The sequence below is a fragment of the Delphinus delphis genome, chromosome 18, assembly GCF_949987515.2.
Source record: "Delphinus delphis chromosome 18, mDelDel1.2, whole genome shotgun sequence".
Classification (NCBI taxonomy): domain Eukaryota; kingdom Metazoa; phylum Chordata; class Mammalia; order Artiodactyla; family Delphinidae; genus Delphinus; species Delphinus delphis.
The window spans coordinates 23,718,772-23,740,893 of record NC_082700.1 but is presented as its reverse complement, the minus strand read 5'-3'; positions in this window follow the sequence as shown (position 1 = coordinate 23,740,893).

The following is a 22,122-nucleotide window of genomic DNA, read 5'->3' as shown; positions in this document are numbered from 1 at the left end:
ACTGATCTTCGGGGATTTGTGAATGGAGGCATCACGGTCGTTGTGCCACTGGTACACCAAGTAGGGCTCTTTTCCTTACAGAGTGTGTCCAAGATTATGTGTGCATTCTTCTTTCTCCTTCATAAGGAAATCAGAGGCATTTTCCCTTTGCCATCAGCAGGGCCTGAAACTATGAGCCACCATGAAGCCATGAGCCTTCCTGGTTCCCAGGTTCCAGCCCACCACCCATTCTCTCTGCCTTAGCCATAGAGGTGACTCCCGGTGTTCAGCCTCTGCTCCTAAGACACCCCATTGTCATATCTTTGCTAACTTTACCTCCTTTCTGGGAACTTCAGTTCTAGCTGCTCATTTGCTTAATTACAAAAAGACTGAAGATGTAACAGATGGTGCCTGGGATGGATGGATGTTATGGATGCAGAACTGGCAACACACCTATCTCAATCCCATTTTAACTTTCACATTATGTCCCTCTACGGACTGCTGACAATGAGCTAAGCTGATGTGTGCTGCTGGCGCCTGGATTAACATCAAGTTTAGTAATTCTTTTTTCCTCCTGTGCTTCCTCCCTCACTCTGCCCTCACTATATTTGGCTTCCCAGTGCTTTTGTAATGATCTCTGTAGCACCTTTAAAAACTATTCCCCCTCATTTAAAATGTGGCATAGGGACTTCCCTGGTGGCACAGTGGTTAAGAATCCGCCTGCCAATGCAGGGGACACGGGTTCGAGCCCTGGTCCGGGAAGATCCCACGTGTCGCAGAGCAACTAAGCCCATGTGCCATAACTACTGAGCCTGTGCTTTAGAGCCTGCGAGCCACAACTACTGAGCCTGTGTGTCACAGCTACTGAAGCCCACGCACCTAGAGCCCATGCTCCGCAACAAGAGAAGTCAAAGCAATGAGAAGCCCATGCACTGCAAGGAAGAGTAGCCCCTGCTCGCCGCAACTGGAGAAAGCCTGCACGCAGCAACGAAGACCCAACACAAGCCAAATAAATAAATAATTTTTAAAAATAATAAAATGTGGCATAAATGATGGGGCTTTGACAAATTAAATAATAATAAGACCATTTTCAATATTCTGTATTTTTCCACTAAGCTCCTCAAAAATAGTGATTAAAGGAGTACCATTCTCTCTCCACAGTTAATGATGCACTAGCCCTGTTTTCATTAAAAACCTCATTATTAAAAAATTTATAACTCAGTCCAAGAAATCTCCCATGAAGCTGGAAATAGATCTAATCTCAGTTTAGAAACTTACTTTTCAAGCATTTGAGTGAGGACTGAGAATCCAGTGACAAGACTGGTTAATAAACAGACATCTCAGGATGTTGAAATGATGGTATAAAATCAACAGAATGAGAAAACACATGTTATTGCTGAGGGCTATATGAAGGTTGAAAAGTTATAGAATAGAAGGAATAGATATTTGGGAGTTAGAAGACCTGACTTTAGCCCTGATTCTGTTTCCCAGTAGCTGTCTAAGCAATTCACTGGAACTCTCTGGGTTAAAGTTACCTCATCCCTCTAAAGGATAAGCTGTCATGTGATCTCTAATATACATTTAGGCTCTTAAAATATCAACTGATTATAAAGTACAGATTGAATTCCCTCACTAAAGGGAACAAGGACTCTTTGGAGAAGTGGTTGATTCTAGGGTTGGGATAGTGTGGGTGAGCCTGAAACATCTTGCTCTGCCAGAAAGTAAGGAAGTGCTCAAAAAAATGATGGAAACATGACAAAGGGAAGCAAGAGCCACCTGAAGTGCTCTCACTGGCCAAATCTGGGACAATTTGAGCACCAACATATTTAAACATGGTAATAAATTATGAGAGACAGAAAGACAGATTAAGAGAAAGAACAAATAATAAAGCAGATGGACAAAGTGTTAATAATAGGGCATTTTTTTCTAATTCCTTTGGGTGGAAAGTTAGGTTGTTTATGTGGGTTTTTTCTTGTTTCTTGAGGTAGGCCTGTATCACTATAAATTTCCCTCTTAGCACTGTTTTTGCTATGCTCCATAGATTTTGGAAAGTTGTGTTTCTATTTTCATTTGTCTCAAGGTACTTTTTGATATCCTTTTTGATTTCTTCATTGACCCATTGGTTTTTTTTAGTAGCATGTTGTTTAGTCCCCATGTGTTTGTGTTTTTTTCCAGTTTTCTTCATGAAATTGATTACTAGTTTCATGCCATTGTGGTTGGAAAAGATGCTTGATATGATTTCAATCTTCTTAAATTTACTGAGACTTTTTTTTGGCCTAGCATGTGATCTATCCTGGAGAGAGTTCCATGTGCACTTGAAAACTATGTATATTCTGCTGCTTTTGGGTGGAATGTTCTCTCTATATATATTAAGTCCCTCTGGTCTAATGTGTCTTTTAAGGCCATGGTTTCCTTACTGATTTTTCTGTCTGGATGATCTATCCATTAATGTAAGTGGGGTATTAAAGTCCCCCACTACTATTGTACTAGTGTCAATTTCTTCCTTTATATCCATTAATGTTTGTTTTACATATTTAGGTACTCCTATGTTAGGTGCACGTATGTTTACAAATGTTATATTCTTGGATTGACCCCTTTATTCGTATATAATGCCCTTCTTTTTCTTTTGTTACAGACTTTGCTTTAAAGTCTATTTTTTCTGATATGAATATTGCTACCATAGCTTTCTTTTTTTTTTCCATTTGCATGGAATACCCCTTAGCATCCCTTCACTGTGTCTGTGTGTGTCTTTAGTAGGCAGCATATAGAGGAATCTTGTTTTTTTGTTTTTGTTTTTTTAATCTATTCAGCCACCCTATGTCTTTTTCTTGGAGCATTCAGTTGATTTATATTTAAAGTGATTAATGATATGTATGTATTTATTGCCATTTTGTTACTTGTTTTCTGGTTGTTTTTGTAGCTCTTCTCTATATTTTTCTACTTCTTTTAGTCTATTCCCTTGTGGCTTGATTTCTTTTTTTTTTTAGTGTCACGTTTAGGTTCTTTTCTCTTTGTTTTTTGGTGTACTCATTGCAGTTTTTTTCTCTTTATTATGGTTACCATGAGGTTCATATATATTGACCTATATGTATCAATAGGTACATATGTATCAATAGGTACTATAGGTATACATATGTACCTATATGTATATATGTTTTAAACTGGCAGTTGTTTAAGTTCAAACACATTCTAAAAACTCTACATTTTTACCCCCCCACCATGTTTTGTATTTAATATCATATTTTACATCTTTATGTGTATCACTTAACTGGTTATTGTCGTTATAGTTGATTTTACTGTCTTTTAACTTTTGTATTAGCTTTTTAAGTGGTTGATCCTCTGCCTATACTATATATTTACCTTTGCCAGCAAGATATTTTTTTCATATATTTTATTTCTTGTTAAAATTTTTCTTCTCTTTCTTTCTTTCTTTTCTTTTTCTTTCTTTTTTATTGTTTTCTTTCCTTCTTTCTTTCTCTTTTTTTTTTTTTTTTTGCTTACAGAAGACTCTTAAACATTTCTTATAAGGCCAGGTTAGTGGTCGTGAACTCTTAGTTTCTGCTTGTCTGGAGAAGTTTATTTCTCCTTCAAGTCTGAATGATAACATTGTCAAGTAGAGTATCCTTGGTTGCAGGGTTTTTCCTTCCAGCGATTTAAATATATAATGTTACACCTTTCTGACCTACAGCTTCTGCTGAAAAATCAGCTTATAGCCTTATATGTGACTCCCTTGTATGTGACTGTTTTTCTCTTGCTGCCATGAAATTTCTCTCTATAAAGTTAACTTTTGCCATTTTAATTATGATATGTCTTGGTGTGGGTCTCTTTGGGTTCATCTTATTTGGAACTCTGTGATTCCCAGACCTGGATATCCATTTCCTTCCCAGATTAGGGATGTTTTCAGCCATTATTTCATCAAATATGTTTTCTGCCTCTTTCTCTTCTCATTCTGTGACCCCCTTAATGTAAATATTAATATGTTTGATGTGGTCTTAGAGGTCCCTTAAACTATCCTTATTAAATATTATTTTTCTTTTTGTTGTTCTGATTGGGTGGTTTCACTATTCTGTCTTGCAGGTTGCTTATGCATTCTTCAGTATCACAATATCACCTAATCTGTTGTTAATTCCTTCTAGTGTATTTTTATTTCAGTTATTATATTTTCTTAGCTCTTATTGTTTCTATTTTTATATTTTTTAGGTCCCTGTTGAAGTTCTCACTGTGTTCATCTATTCTTTTTCCAAGTTTAACAAGCATTTTTATGACCATTATTTTGAATTCTTTATCAGGTAAATTATTTCTCTCCATTTCATTCATTTTTTTCTGGGGATTTTTCTTGTTCTTTTGTTTGAAATGTATTCCTCTGTTTTCTCATTTAGTTTGACTTTCTCTGGTTGTCTCTATGAAATTAGGTGAAACAGTTACCTATTTTGGACTTGAAGGCATGTCTTTGTGTGGAAGTGTCCCTGTGCTGTGTGTGCCCAGCGGCTTTGGTGGGAGAGGTGGATCTGAAGTGAGCTCAGGCGGGGGCTTTTTCGGGGTCACACCAGGGCTATCACCTTTGCAGGGATGGACTGGAGCCAGAGGGGGTGGCTAGAGCCAGAACTTGGTGCAGGCTAGGGCTTCTCCTGGAGCACACTGGGGGCTTCCACTTTGGCAGGGGAAGGCTGGAGCTTGGTGTGAGCCATTAATTCTCCCACAGTATGTTAGTGGTCCCTGCCTAGGTGGTAGAGGGATGGGGGTGGAGGCAGCTGGAGCCTGGCACAGGCTGAAGCTTTTCCCAGGGCATGTGAGGGCTGCCACATCGGTTGGGGTTGGGGGTGGACCCAGAACCTGGTGCAGCCTGGAGGGCAAGCTAGGGTGGTCTTGGCAGGCCATCTAGAGCACCAGGCACTTTTCACTCTGTTGCTTCTATGCTGGGACTGGGAGCAAGCAAGGCTGTGTGAGTGCCTTTTAAGAGTGAAACATGGTTTTCTACAGCCCTGTGGTTAGCTCCACTGGCTTTCAAAACCAGCCAAGGGAACTCATCTTCCCAGGGCCAGACCCCAGCACTGGGGTGCCCAATGTGGGGCTTAAATCTCTCAATCTTTAGGGAGGATCCTTGAGCTTGTAATATCCCCTTCATCTTCTGGGTCACCTGCTGGGGTGTGGGTCCCAACTAGATCACTTCTCTTCCCCTCTTACCAGTCTTGGTGTGTTTTTTTCTTTATATCCTTGGTTGTAGAAGTGCCACTCTGCTAGTCTTCAAGTCATTCTCAGAGAGAGTTGCTCTATGTGTAGTTGTACTTTTGGTGTGTTTGTGATAGCAGGTGAGCTCAGAATCTTCCTACTCTGCCATCTTGATTCTGCTTTTTTTTTTTTTTTTAATGTGCAGACTTTGAGCTACCTGACTTTAGAGTTCAGGTGGGAAAACCCAAAAACCTAAGTGATAAATATGCAATGTGAGCCAAAAGTGTGATAGGAGTTAAAATATCTTATACTGTGATCCTAATACTTGTTCTGAAGCAAATCTACAGGTGCAGTAGATTATGTTAGAACACACCTGGAGTGTTGGGGTTAGCACATGCTGAGTTTTTCTCATTAAATGAGATTCTGAAAAACTTAGGTATATTTGCAGAAGGGTGATTAGAATGGTTTGGGAATAAGCTGTAAAAGGAAATTGAAGGAACTAGCAAGAGACAACTGAAGTGGGCATGGGTGAGATGAAAATTATTATCCGGTATTTGAAAAACTGGAATGCTCCAGAGAATAAAATGTATTCACTTTAGCTCTAGGGGACAGGACCATAGGTAGATGTGGCTTCACCTGAAGAGATCATCTTTTTCTATTAAATTTTTCCATGAATGAAATAGTTACCCACCGAGTAACGAGTTCTCCTTACCATTTTAGCCTCTACATTAATTGATCAGCACTGCCCAAAGAATTGTCACTGTGAGGGGATGGTTGGTCTAAATTGGTGCTTCCCAACAACATAACTTTGGAAATCCTTGGAATTATTTCAAGAGATACTCAAATCCATATATACCCCAAGTATGTTTAGGTCTAATAAATGACGTCTTTCACTTGTATACATTACTGTTTTCAAATGTATGTAGATACTATTTGATTAGTAAATAATTTTATTTTGAAAACCTTCAGAATTCATACTCCCTTATGATATTACATTTTGTTTCAGTATCCATCTTAAAAAAAACAATTATAATCATGTGTGGAATTTATGTTTTTTTCTTTCTTTTGTTCTCCTATAGAAGAAGCCTTATAGAAACAGAGGCAAACCATATTCTTCAATATTATAAAGATATTAATCTTCCAAGTAGTTTATAAGTTTAATGGAATTCTAATAAAAATTTCACTATTTTTGTGGTAGGCAGATGTAGGGAGATTTGACTGTTTCTAAAATTTATTTGCAAGGATTAATGTTCAAGAATGCCCTCTCCTCCCTCTAAAGTATAACAAGAGGATTCATGTCCTACCAAATAGAAAACTCAAAACTACTGTAATGAAGCTGAAGGAGACTTTGGATGAATGGAAGAGAAAGGATCTCAAACCAGGCTCACATATATGAGAATTCAGTATGTGATCAAGATGTAACAGTTATGTTTTGTAGAGAAAATAAAAGGCACTTAAGGTATTTTAAATACAAAAATATTTAAATCAGATATGTACTTACAAAGTTGAAATGGCTAAAGGGGCACTTTCAGGACAGGGCATCTAGAATGACCCAGAAATTCAGCCTGCCTGCCAGAAGTCCTACTATCTCAGCCCCTAACAGGAAGGCAGAGGATTAGAAGGCCACCACTGGAACTACAGGGCTTACAAATGCACTACTGAAGCTATGATCCAGGAAGCAGGAAGCTGTCCTCTTCACCACCTTAATTTCTACATTGGACTATGACTGCATAAATGTCCCATGTTTCCAAGACTTCAAAAACCTGTATGAGTGCCACTTCCCAGAAGCACCTAATTTGTACTGAGAATTCTTGTTGCAAAATCAGTGCTTGGTTAGAAGGAAAGCTTGGGTTAGGAAAGAAGGCTGATGGTAGGTAGCAGAGTGTCTGCAATGTGTATTACCAGGAAAAATATATCACCAGGGAAAACAACAATTATTTAGTTATTTCCATTTTGAAAGAAGAGCCAGGGCCACTCATGCTTAAATGAGAAATAATAATAATAGTAATAATAATCATAATGATCATGATAATAATTGAGAACAACTGGTCTAGATCAGACACCAGTTGAACTTTTTCTGTAAAAGGCCAGAGTACATTTTTTTTGACTTTGTGAGCCATATTGTCTTTCACAACTACTCAATTCTTCCATGGTAACAGGTAAGCAAATAGACAATACATGAATGAATGAGTGTGGCTGTGTTCCAATAAAACTTTATTTACAAAAACAGGTGGTGGGCCAGATTTAGCTGACAGGCTGTAATTTTCCAGCTCTTGGTCTAGGAGATAATCACTGAAGTCCCTTCTTACATTAACATTCCAAATCACTGAAAAATGTGCTGACATGATTATTGATAAATGCCTACCTATTGAAATTGTTTTTCTTGTTATCGTTTAGCTTGGAAATATCATTTGTAGCAGTTTCATTTGAAAATGGAATAATCTGCTCTGTGTGTTGTCTTTTTCAAAAAAGAAAAGAAATTGGTAAAATGCCGAGCGATTCAACTTTAGAGTCTTTGAGCCTGAGCAGTTCATTAATTCAGACATTTTGGCAGAGATGGTGTGACACATCAATGGGCACTTTGCTTATGTCTCTGTCCTGAAAGAGGAAAGAGCTTAATCTAAAATTGGTATGTGTGGACCAAATCATGACTTTTTATAAAACTGTCACATTCTATCAACATTGCCAAAGAACCTGAAAAGAGTGTTCCTTTGAGGAAAGCTCTACTTGTTCTCATCATGCTGACACCAATATTCTCATCTTCCTCCCAAATCACAAGCATGCTTACCCACAACTGCACACATACCTGCATAAACTCACACACATGTGCACACATGTATACTGCCATTTTTTGAAGACCCCAGGTTTTCAACAAGTGCCCTTTCTCTGAGACAGTCAACTTCGTATAACCAGTTCATTTAGCTCATAATCATATTTCTATCCCATAATGTCAGGATTTATAGTTTAGAACTACAGAGAGTGCTTGGGCTAAAAAAGAGTTGATGCTCCCACTGGTGTTAGCTGATCTTAACTCACCATTTATCTAACTGATTGGGAATTTTACAGCAAAAAAAAAATTCTAAAATCAGATGTTTCTTGAGCTGGCACAGACTACTGAGATCATGAGGACCAACGCCCCTCCTTTTTTGTAGAATAAGACACAGGTCTGGAGAGGTGAACTTACACAACTTGTTAGTAGAGCTCAATTCTGGAATACTTGCCCTTTTGATAATTAAATCTGATAAAGAGAGGTTTTAATGCAACAAACAACTTCAGAAATGTTTTAAAAATATGAAGGACTGAGGGAAAAGCTCACCCACATTTATTTGTTTGGAAGACTTAACTTTCTATGAATCAGTTTTCAAGGTAAGCTATTCACCCTTCTCTTCTAAATGTCATATCAGTATTTTAACTTCTGTAGGTTAAGGCAGATTTCTCATCCAATTTTTTTGTAGCATTTTCACTGCTTTGAGGTCTTAGTCATATACAAATTACCAAAGCATCTGTATAATCAATAGAACTTCAAAAATCATACTTCAAACGTAAAGTCAAACTAGAAAACTATAATATCATGAATAACTTTTACAGATTTTATATGTTACAAGGACAAAATACAATTCTATCTAGGTAGGAAAAACACACCAATCTCTTACTTAACCCCTGATCATGCTCCTTAGATGTATGTACACCTTGAATCATATATGCCTATCAGGAAAGGGATTAAAATAATTCATGTTCTGAACATTAGGGAGGCTGACCTTTAGCCTCACTGTCTTCTTCTTCTAAGTGAGTTTTGCCACCTCTTCAGTCTGAATATTTGAAAAAAAGGATCTTGTCAGCAAATCTTGGAATTTGTTATCTTTGTGAATAATGGGAACATCTTGTCTTGGTAGAGGAGATTAATGTTATCTCTATGGAACAGACTCTGATATCTGGAGGAAATTTAATACCAGAGGCCAAAGTTTTAGTAATGCACTTGAAAATTTGTACTGCCCAAACATGTGATATCAGATAGAAAAATCATCCTTTATCAGAGTTTAGAAAAAGGTCTAGCTCCTCAGTTATAATAAAAAATTACTAATTTTTCTAAAAGTGAGAAAACTACACTTGTGTGGTTTAATTTGTCTAGCAAGTTTGAGGGTAATGTAGTAGAAATATTAGAAATAATTTAAATAAAGATTATTGAGAAATGAACACTAAGTAAATAGTCTCAGGAAAAGCTGGGGAGTAAAATTCTTAAATTCCTAGATGTACATGGGATTCTGGATTATTTATCACCTTACAATTAAAAAGAATGACATAATAGGCTTTTTTAGGATAATTTTAAGAATTGAGTGTTTTGAAAGCAAGTATAACGCATGACTTTTCAAAGTCCCTTTAAACCCAAGAGCTCATTAATAAGTTCAGGACTATGTACAAGATCAACTAATCCTTCACTTATATTTATCAAACTGATGTCAAATTGTAAGAATGGAATATAAAAGTAGAACGGTAGACAGGCTTAGCTTAAAGCTATACTTTTCAAAAAAATTTAGGCAATTGACCTCATTGAGGAAGGCAGACTAAGCATGGGTGTTTTTTTGCTTTTTTTAAAATCTCTCTCCCCCACCCAAAAGAATAATGATGGTAATTACAAGAAAATAGTTCAGCAAATCAGACATATTGTTGAATTTTTGGAAGATACAATGCAGAGAGGAACTCCATGATACCTGTACGATATGTGGCTGAAGAGCATAGCCAAAAATATCACTTCTGTATGAGGTCAAAAGAAGATATTTTCCTACAGTTAAAGGTTTTTCAAGTATTCTTCCCATAACTTTTATGAATAAATTACTTGAGGATACAGGCCAGCAAAATAAAAAAGAGAACCAAAAAATGACAGGCAATATGGGTTCATAGAAACAGTGGAGCTAACCAGAAATGAATTGAAAAGAAATTCCAGTAAGAAATCTCTACAGCAGCTACAGAAAGAAGTGAGTCAAAGTGAAAATAAGAAGCTCTATGCTGAATGTCGAGAAGAAAATGGAGTCCATTACATAAAACATGGATGTTTTAAATAATCAGGTTAAGACATATGTCTCTTGTTAACAATGAAAAAGACACAATTAAAATTTCCAGGATGAAAAAAAGGCTGCACGAGAAGGTCAAGTTCTATAATATAAAGACACTAAAATATGGCATTATTTGAGGATCTATGAAAAGAGATTTAACATTTGATGGTTTGAATGATTTTTTTTGGAAAAGTTTAGGCATAGTAACATAGGATTATATTTCTTTTATATGAAACAAATTATTCTTCAGCAAGCAAGAATTCCTTTAATTCTAGAATGTCTTTTTCAGTGTAATCCCCCTAATGGGTAGGCTAGCATTTGGGATATCATAGATATTCAATAACTGTATAGAGACTGACTGTGGCAGACAGTATTGATTGCTTATAAAAAAACCTATTTCATGTCAGACCTACTCCTACCCCAGATTGTTCTTAAAACTTGAATCAGAGACTAATACTTTTAAGCCAGTGATTTAGCCAACTCTGGAAGATTCTGACTTTTTGTTGTGTGAGACAATGAATCCCTTTGGTTAGTCCTCTTTTGATTATTTTTAAAATTTCACTGGATGGTCTCCTAACTAATATGGAATTTGTTACCATAACTAGGATGCTGGAAGTAACAGTTACTAAAAAGATGTCATTTGTTGAGGACAGGAGTCATTAAGATATAGGACAGAAACAATCCCTGTTTTCTAGGCTGGGCAGTTGGTGGTTCTTGTTATGTGAGGGGGAAATATTTTATCAAACTGTGAATTTTTGTACCTTGAACTCAGACCATTTGCTGAATGGAGTTATAATGTTTTTAAAAAGTGGTGGGAAAAATTAGAGTATTTCTTGAGGTTTTTAGATATGTCTTATGATTTTAAAAAAGGCAAACATAGGGCTTCCCTGGTGGCGCAGTGGTTGAGAGTCCGCCTGCCGATGCAGGGGATGCAGGTTCGTGCCCCGGTCCGGGAAGATCCCACATGTCGCGGAGTGGCTGGGCCCGTGAGCCATGGCCGCTGAGCCTGTGCGTCCAGAGCCTGTGCTCCGCAACGGGAGAGGCCACAACAGTGAGAGGCCCCGCGAACCGCCAAAAAAAAAAAAAAAAAAAGGCAAACATAGTCTGAAGATAGTCTACCCTAAAAACAGAGCAGAAAGATAATATAGCTTTGCTAAGACAGGCCTTTTCTGTTTGTGGCTTGCCATATAAGTTAATGGAGAATACCATTAGGAAAGCTGGATGATTATCTGCTGGGGCAGAGGGACCCTATCCAAAGTTTGGCTTGAATGTCAAGATTGATGATGCTATACACACACCAATAGAGCATAAAAAAGTTTGTTACTTACATAATGGAAGTCTCTGGGTGGGCCTCTCAAGCAGGACCAAAATGGATTGAGAGAGCAAAGAAAGGTGACTGGGTTGGATTTTTATTGTGGTTAGCAGGTGAGGCCATGTGAGAGTTTGTGAATGGAAAGGGCCTTGCATTGTTTGAATTTCCTGCTGTTCCCAAAGGAATACCCGGACGTTCTTATCCACTTGTCCAGATGTGTGGCAAAAGGAGAAGATGGAAGGATGAGGCATAAAAGCTACCAGCAATAAAACATTTGAAAATGGAGTTAGATTTCCCATTACAAAAGCCAATGCTTTTTGTCCTACTTCCACATAAAATAAAACAAGCAGAGGTAAGAAAACAATAAACTTAGCAGATGATAAAGTGGTACGACTGGGTCCCTAAGTCTCTCCTAAGAATTCTCTGTTTCAAGAAAGGGAAAAATCTGGCAGCACTGATCAGATTGAGGGTGGGTTGTTTTTCCTCTTCTAAGTATTTTGCTTCTCTCTGCCTTGAGGGAGGATCATGAAGAAAGGGCAGAAGATAGGAGACAGGAATTCTTAAAGGTCATAGCTAGACAAAAGCTATTGATTTTTTTTATGGAGTTGCCTAGAAACAGATACATTGTAAGCCTTCTTAGTTATTAAGAGAACTGTATTGCCAAAGAAAATTCAAGCATAGTGACATCAGCCTGTTATTGTTCAGCTTTTAAGGAAACACCAGGACCCTTGAAATTACCTGAGGGTAAGTAGGCTACTAAGTCTATAGTGCCTAGAACTCTCTAATGACCATCTGAACTGTAGCTTAGAGTATGATGGGCCAACACGATTTCCTAAGAGGGAATAATCAGGAACACAAAGGACAGTAGTCAGGGGAAATCCTTCCAGAGTGTGTGTGTGTGTGTGTGTGTGTGTGTGTGTAAGTTCAAATCTTCACCTATCACAAAAGCAAAATAGAAATGCTTAAAAAGTTAAAAGCAGAAAACTATAAAGACTGAGTTGGGGAGAGATGTTCAAATAGAATTTATCAGTTGTTTGCTTAGTATCAGACACTTTTGCATGTTATTCCACTTAATCCCTGTGAAGGTCCTGCAAGACAGGGAGTGTTAATCTCATTTTTTGGTAATTTAACTGAATTTCAGAGATAGTAAGTGGCTTATCAATATTGCTTATGTCACAAGTGGTGTGAGTTCCTTTCATTAACTCTTGGGTACTCTGAGTATTCTGTGGAAAACATTCAGGGCACTATGTACCTTTTTCCTTCTCAAAGACTTAGCATTATGTCTTTCAGGCTCTTATCTTAGAGCATAATACTTAAATATCTATCTAAAAGTGGCTTTTGTGAAAGGCAATTTAGCCAGATGCTTTGTTTATGGAAGGAAAATTACTCAATTATGCTATGAAGATGTTCATCCTTGAGAACAAAAGTAGATGAGTAATAGACTGGATGTTAATTGAGGCAGATGGCTGTGAGAATAATTTGAAGTAATGTGTGAGCAATAAAAGGAAATTAGTACTCTTTCCCCTCCTCAAGTATCACCCACATAATACACCCTCTTGTAGTAGCAAGGGGAGCAAAACGTCTTAATGGAGATTCTTCACTTTGTTCAAAAAGAAAGTCCTTCAAATCAACCAAATTCTTCAAAGTTCTTAACTCTTGCACGCTATGATGATGTACAAAATAATTACCTTGCTTCATTGTCATTAATTTTTTATAGCATGCATCAAATATCCACAGTATTCATGGGTAAGGAGCCAGGAGTGAATACACATCTAGTGTGAAGGCAAGATGAAAAAATGTAAATTATATGTATAGATATGTATGTGTGTGGTAATGACTAGAAGCAATAATTTGCATAAGTAGCATACTGATATGAATTCAAAAGAGAGAAATATGTTGGAGTGTTATAGTTTATCTTTTCCATTCTGTTCTAAATCATCCCCCATTATGTTACATTAATTATTAATTAAAATTTCACTCTATTTCCCCTCTTTTGAAATGTTGGGGTAGTCTAACTTTGACTTCAGAGAATTTTCTCAATTTTTATCTTGTGTTTTAAGTGCAAAATAACTGATTTTCATTTTTTTCCTTGTTAAGAGGAAACGTTGGACTATTGCCTTGCATTGAAAATTCTTGAAGTATAAGTACAAAGATTTGGGAAGGTTACATTGACTTAATTTATTAACTGATGCTAATGAGCTACTTTGAGTTTCAAAAAATTCTGCCCTTACTGACTTAACTGGCTTATTATACTATCTCAAATTAGAATTTCTAACTAGTAAGTTACTTATCTATTTCTAAGTAATAACAATATTTGAAAAAGGATTGTCTCAATAGCAAGTCTTATGCCATATCAGACAATGCATTTCAGCTCTATCCTTTGTTAATTATCATTTCATTTGGTTATAGTTCTCCACACAGACAAATAAGAAATTTTAAGAACAGAATCAGCTTCTAGTAAAGCTGTAGCGGATTGTATTTTCCAAAGATCGTTGCACCTATATACATATGCTCTTTTCCTCCCTCTGAGACCTGGGACTGTGCCTCCCTTCCTTGAATTTGAGCAGAGCTTTGTGACTGTTCCAACCAATAAACTGGTAAGACAGAAGTGATGCCATTTGGCTTCCGAGTCTAGGTCATGGGAGCAATACAGCTTCTGCTTTGCTCTCTCTCAGACACTTCCCTTGAAAGCCAGCCACTTTGCTGTGAGGAAGCCCAAACTAGCCCTTGTGAAGAGGCCACATGTAGAGGAACTGAGGCCCTCAGCCAACAGCCAGCATCAATCGCCAGACGTGTGAGTGAAGAAGCCTCTGGTTGATTCCACTAGCCTTCGAGCTACCCTAGCCCTATACCAAGTGGGTAGAAATGAGTTGTTCTCATTGACCTCTGGTTAGGGGGCAGATTCACAAATAAAATGAATATTATGATTGTTTTAAGCTAAGTTTTGTTGTGGTTTGCTGCACAGCCATAGTAACTATAAAATAGTATTGCCCACTGGATAATGCGAAGCTTCTTAAAATTAATTGGATACGAGCCAATTCACTTTTCTTCTAAACACAAAGATAACCAAAAACCTAACATTTGATGCTTCCCTACCTTCCACTAGAATTCTTAAGCAAACAGGAATTACTGTTTGGAATCAGCATCATAAGATGATCCAGCTCAGGATTGTTTTCCAACAGTGATAAGAAGATAGTTTGTAAGAAAAAGTAATATATTTTTCTTTTCAAACATCTTCAAACATTTGGTTTAAAATATTTTTGTTTTCCTGCCAACTTCTTTTACTTTTAAGGCTATTACTTTTAGTGCAGTTTTAAGTTCACAGCCAATTTGAGAGAAAGTTTCAGAGAATACCCATATACCCTGGCACCCCACACATGCATATTCTCCCCCACTATTATCAATATGTACATTTATCACAAGTGATAAACCTACATTCACATATCATATTCACCCAAAGTCCAGAGCTTACATTAGGGTTCACAGTTGGTGTTGCACATTCAGTGGGTTTGGACAAAGGTATAATGACATGTGTTCATCATTATAGTATCATATAGAGTATTTTCACTGCCTTAAAAATCCTCTGTACTCTGCTGATTCATCCCTAACCCCGCCACCCCCCGCCCAGTCCTGGCAACCACTGATTTTTTTACTGTCTCCATAGTTTTGCCTTTTCCAGAATATCATATAGTTGGAGTCATACAGTATGTCATAATTTTAGGTTTGCTTCTTCCACTTAGTAATATGCATTTACGTTTCCTCCATCTCTTCATGGCTTGTTAGGCCATTTCTTTTTAGTGCTGAATAATATTTTGTTGTCTAGATGTGTTACAGTTTATTAATCCATTCACCTACTGAAAGACATCTTGTTTGCTTCCAACTGCAATTACTGGATCACATGGTAAGAGTATGTTTAGTTTCGTAAGAAACCACCAGACTGTCTTCCAAAGTGTCTGTGTTGCATTCCCACCAGCAATGAATGAGAGTTCCTGTTGGCTCTACATCCTGGGCAGCATTTGGTGCTGGCAATGTTCCAGATTTTGGCCACTGGAATACCTGTGTAGTAGTATATCATTGTTTTAATTTGCATTTTCCTGATCACTTTTGATATGGAGCATATCTTCATAGGCCTATTTGCCGTCTGTATATCTTCTTTCATGAGGTGTCTATTAAGGTCTTTGGCACATTTTTCAACTATTTATTTTCTAACTATTTTAACTACTTCTATTTCCTTACTGTTGAGTTTTAAGAGTTCTTTGTGTAGTTTGTTTTGGATAACAGTTCTTTCGCTAATGTGTCTTTTGAAAATATTTTCTCCCAGCCTGTGATTTATCTCCTCACTCTCTTGACACGGCTTTCATAGAGCAGAAGTCTTAATTGTAATGAAATTCAGCTTATCGATTCCTTCTTGCATGGATCATGCCTTTGATGCTGTATCTAAAAAGTCATCACCGTACACAAGATCATCTAGGTTTTTTTCCTATGTTATCTTAGAAAGGAGTTTTATAGCTTTGAGTTTTACGTTTAGGTCTGTGATCCATTTTGAGTTAATTTTTGTGAAGAGTATAAGGTCTGCATCTACATTCATTTTTTTTTACATGTGGATGTCCAGTTGTTTCACCACCATTTGTTGAAAAGCCTGTCTTTACTCCATTGTGTTACGTTTGCTCCTTTATCAAAGATCAGTTGATTATATTTATGTAGGTGTATTTCTGGGCTCTCTACTCTGTTCCACTGATCTGTCTATTACTTTACCAGTACCACAGTCTTGATTACTGTAGCTCTCTAGTAAGTCTTGAGGTTGGATAGTGTCAGTCTTCCACCTTTATTCTTCTCCTCAACATTGTGTTGACTACTTTAGCATATAATTAACTTAGGAATAATTTATATAATGAAACAGAACATGATAGTGTTCTCATACTAATTTTCAATTTTCCATCCCTACAAGTTGGAACCCATGTGTGTTTTATACATTTTTCTCTTCTTTGGTTTTGTTGGATTTCTCTTCTTCTTGAGTCACCCATGTTCTAGTAACTCTTATCTACTTAATGTGTTATAGTTTTTTCAAGGCTGATGTAGTCACATAAGAATTTTTTCAATAGAATTTTTGAATAAGAATTTTTTCCCAATGTGACGTGTAAGGGGGGTTGCATCTTCCAATATGCTCTACAAACGACCCTCACTAGTCACTTATCAATCAGCCCAGAAATGTTGCAGCCCTGCTGTCCACCTTGTGTGGCTCTTCTGGGATCAGTCTTCTGCCCCATTTGTGTACTGTCTAAGCTGTGATGAAGTTATGAAGGCTTTTACCTCCTTTCCAGCATGAAAAATATTTCTATGATTGAGTTTACAAACTAAAATTCGATTCTCCTTTGAGCAGAAGCATGAATGTCATTATGCCTTCTGGTTAATTCTATTAAGGATGCTCAGCTCATTTATACCCACTGTAACATGACTTGCATTTTAAGGTTTAGTGTGTTCCGGAAAATGTCCCTTGAGATGATTACTGAAGAATAACTCCAAGGTGAGGTAGGATGGGCAGCATTGTATAGTATACCTCTCCCTCGTAAATTCTTACTGTATCTTAGCGATTTATGGACTCTGGGAAGTCCTGCAGTAAAGACTTCTGTCTTAAGCTAAAATTTTCCCAATTTAATTTGAGCTGACAACTTGACTTATTTATTTTGTTTTTTGCAAAATTATCTATTAACTTTTGGGGGGACTTATCCCCCCATGAGACACATGGAGAATGCTTGTGTAGGGTTTTAAGGTAAAAAAGCACTCCCGTAAAGACTCTCATCTAAACGTCACCACATTTCTGAAATGTTTTCAGAGAAAAGAGTCAAATTTTATGGAAGAGGAAGCTAATTCTTCTAGTAGTTAAGTAAAAAACAGAGACAGCTTTCATGCGGCTGGCATCCAGACGACTACTCCGCAGGCTGAAAGAAGTGCTAACGTGTAAGAAACATGAATTTGGTTTGCTCAAAAAGAAAAACCTCATCTGTGTGTGTATGTGTGTGTATATATGTGTGCATGTGCTTATTTCTGGGTGCAAAGGCTTGAGCTGGTCCCAAGTAACATTCTGAAAAGATGCCGATGGTTGAACTCAAAGCATGGTTCAGTGCTGGCCTGACTGAGTTCACAAATCCAACCCTCTGGACCTGTGGTCCCAGAACCTCCAACATCACAGAAGTCATCACGTTTTATGGCCTGAAAGGTAGGAGGTCTGCTGGTTTGAGCACAAGCCCATAAACACAGACCCTCTTGGTACTAACCCAGTACCCACAGTACTTAAGAAACTTTAAGAATACACCCCCTCTCAGTAATTTGGGTGCCAATCAGAGAACACAAGCCATTGGCTTCTATTTCATTTACCTCTGATGCAGGAGAACTATGGTGCCACATTGAATCCTGCATCTCTTACATAGGCAGCCTAGTTGGAGGATGCAATCTTACCAGACATCCCTGGCAGAATTTCTCTTTTTGAAAAGTAACCACCAAAGGCACATATGGTTTTAAAGGTCTTTCCATGTCAGTCAGCAACCAAAATGCCTGACTTCCTATTGTAGCTTATTAATAGGCCAAGATCTTAAGTTGGAAATTTCCTCCACGTAGTCTTTCTAGAGCTTCTGCTGATGGAACTTTAGCAATTCAATTGTGGGTTTTTTTTTATGACTTTAAGTGATATTTTAACACAGCTTCATTGCTTTCATAGCCAAAAGCTGTTCATAATGGAGCTATTTCACCCAAACCCAGGTCGGAAGAATATGCTTACATACCTATTATACAGGAATTTTAACAGGGAGAATCATGTTTTCATTATTTCTAAACTTATTTGAATGGTTCACAGAAATTAAAGGCTGAAGATTTTTGTGGTACTTGTTTTTTTTCACTAGGTGATGTGTACCTTTATAGATCTGGAGGATTTGGTTGAGAATCCAACTGAACTTCATAAAACATCAGGTTAAATCCTGATCTAGTTTGACATTGTGTCCAGTTATCTAATGTGGAGAGATCGAGTGTATCATTAGGTAGCCTAGGGTATCATTACATCAAAGCAACTGGCCAAATGAGAAGATCTGACAGATATTTTTCAAAGAAGAGAGATTGTGTTTTGATTAGGATGCTACCAAAGCCTGTATGTTAATGCTGAAATGGATCTACACCCAGTTGCCTGGCCACTACCTTCCATTCCACTCACTGTTGTTCTTGTTTAATAAATCCCTCCCTCTTTTCCACTCAAAACTGACCTTTGGGTTCCTACCATTAGATTTAAAATGTGCTACAAGTGTTTGGTATGGTGTGGAAAGACTGTCTTATCGAGGAAATTGACTTGTCTAAGTCAAAGCTATTAGGGAGCAGAGCTAAAACAAAAATCTCTTAACTCTCAGCTTAGTGTTTTTTCAACCCTAACGTCCTTCCTTCCTGTGTTGATAAAACCCAGGAAAGTGAGGGATAAGGCTTGGGATGAAGAAAGATGTGTATAACAGAATTGCTGTGTAGTTTGGAAAACATGTTGAGGATGAAGAATTGCAGGAACTATATGTTCTCCAGACTGCATACACAAGCATATTAGTATGATTATAGTACTTTAAGTTGCTTACATTAAGTGGACATTGAAGTTAAACAGAATGGTCCATATTTCCTTATCTATAAAACTATAATTGAAAGAGCTCTAAAAATGAAAAAATTTTTTATTGGTTTGCAGAAAAATCATTTGATAGCACCTGATCTGAACTCACATTAAAAAGGCTAATTATAATAATAATTTTCCCATTAGTGTGAATATTCATACTTTTGCTATAGCAAAATTAACATGTTTGGTTTTGAAGAGCTGGCTTAGATCCCCTAAGGATGTTCCACATGTACCTTACCACCTTTCTAAAATTTGAAATATTCTAATCTTGAAATGCCTCTGGTCCCAAGGGTTTTAAATGAAGAATTATGGGCCTATCTTTTATAAATAAATTGTTTTCACAAAAAAAATTACATATGCTCATTGTAACCAGTCAAGCAATATAGAAAAATAGAAGGAAGAAAGTTAAAAATTATTCCCCTCCAAAATCACTGTCTACATTTGGTGAATATTATCTATAATATTTCCACATATAGTAAGATGATTAGGCATAATTTTCTACAATAAGATCATAATACATAGTAAAAGAAAATATTTCTTCATCATAAGAGCTATTAGTTTATAAAATATTTCTCTGAGTTTATGGAAAGATAATGAAAAACAACTCATATTAGGATAATGGCTAGAGTATGTTTTTAGTTATATGTTTAATTTTAGGCCTTATCAGTTGATTTTCCACTCTAAATATGAGAAAATTAGTCCTCTTATCTTATCCCACCTCCCTTTATCTCAAATTCTCAATGTTCACATATACATTCTGTTCTCTCCTCATAATTCCCTCAGTTCTATAAAATTTGATAAATGAATTTTTTGTTGAATGCAAGTCCTTCACTATAGTTTCTTCATTTCTAATTTTTTCCTTTTTAATATTGATTTCTTTTTAGTTGAATAGACATTATCAAGTATTTTTTTCAAGTGAAGCTCATGGTGTATGGTTTTTCTCATGCTTGAGAATGTCTGATGCTTTTATACTTGACTCAGAGGATAACTTGGCTTGGTATAAGATTCTTGGGTCTCACTTCAAAGATTTGCAACTAAGTTTTATGCACATCTTTGGGCACTAAATATAATTATGTAGAAGTTTAAAGGCAATATGATTTTTAAAAATAATTTTAGCTTTCCATGGTGATTCCCCTGGGATTTTTTCTTTATCCTTGAAATTCACTAACTTTTCAAAGGTTTAAGACATTCTTTATTTTAAGAATATTTTGGAATAGTATATGGAATCTATGTGTCATTTGTTCTATTATCGTTTTTAGAAACATCAATCAGACAGTGTTTGAACTCCTTTGTCGTCAATATCTATAATTATTTCGAATCACTTTTTCTTAGTTTTTGCATTATTTTGTGTGATTTTCTTTTGCTTTACAACCATATTGCTGTTTTCAGATGTGTTTATTTTACTAGTTTTCAGACCTACTACACTTTTTATTCTTCTTTTCTACTTCCTTCCTGAGTTCTGCCAGCTTATTTTTCATCTTTTCTTGTTTTACCATCATTCCTTCCTTCAGTTCTTAGAACTTTTCCTTCAGCAGTCCTTTATGAAAAAAGCATACTGTATTAAATTCCTTTTAATCAAATAATTTGTCCAAAATTCATGTATTCTTTACCTTGACTAATTCCAGGCTATTCCTAGGGCAGCTAGCTGTCCTTGCTGCCCAATCTACTTTACTTATTTATTAAAATTTTTTTTGTACTTTAAATACGTTTATTTCCATACAGTTAGTTTCAGTTACTTTTTTTTTAAAACATCTTTATTGGAGTATAGTTGCTTTACAATGGTTTGTTAGTTTCTGCTTTATAACATAGTGAATCAGCTACACATATACATATATCCCCATATCTCCTCCCTCTTGTGTCTCCCTCCCACCCTCCCTATCCCACCCCTCTAGGTGGTCACAAAGCACCGAGCTGATCTCCCTGTGCTATGCGGCTGCTTCCCACTAGCTATCTATTTTACTTTTGGTAGTGTATATATGTCCATGCCACTCTCTCACTTCGTCCCAGCTTACCCTTCCCCCACCCCGTGTCCTCAAGTCCATTCTCTACATCTGTGTCTTTATTCCTGTCCTGCCCCTAGGTTCTTCAGAACCATTCTGTTTTAGATTCCATACATATGTGTTAGCATACGGTATTTGTTTTTCTCTTTCTGACTTACTTCACTCTGTATGACAGTCTCTAGGTCCACCCACCTCACTACAAATAACTCAATTTTGTTTCTTTTTATGGCTGAGTAATATTCCATTGTATACATGTACCACATCTTCTTTATCCATTCATCTGTCGATGGACACTTAGGTTGCTTCCATACCCTGTCTATTGTAAATAGTGCTGCAATGAACGTTGCGGTACATGATTCTTTGAATTATGCTTTTCTCAGGGTACATGCACAGTAGTGGGATTCTGGGCATATGGTAGTTCTATTTTTAGTTTTTTAAGGAACCTCCTACTGTTCTCCATAGTGGCTGTATCAATTTACATTCCCACCAACAGTGCAAGAGGCTTCCCTTTTTGTCACACCCTCTCCAGCATTTGTTGTTTGTAGATTTTTTTATGATGGCCGTTCTGACTGATGTGACGTGATACCTCATTGTAGTTTTGATTTGCATTTCTCTAATGATTTGTGACGTTGAGCATCTTTTCATATGTTTGCTGGCAATCTGTATATTTATCTTCTTTGAAGAAATGTCTATTTAGGTCTTCTGCCCGTTTTTGGATTGGGTTGTTTGTTTTCTTGATATTGAGCTGCATGAGCTGCTTGTATATTTTGGAGATTAATCCTTTGTCAGTTGCTTCATTTGCAAATATTTTTTCCCATTCTGAGGGTTGTCTTTTCATCTTGTTTACGATTTCCTTTGCTGTGAAAAAGCTTTTAAGTTTCATTAGGTCCTATTTGTTTATTTTTGTTTTTATTTCCATTTCTTTAGGAGGTGGGTCAAAAAGGATCTTGCTGTGATTTATGTCACAGAGTGCTC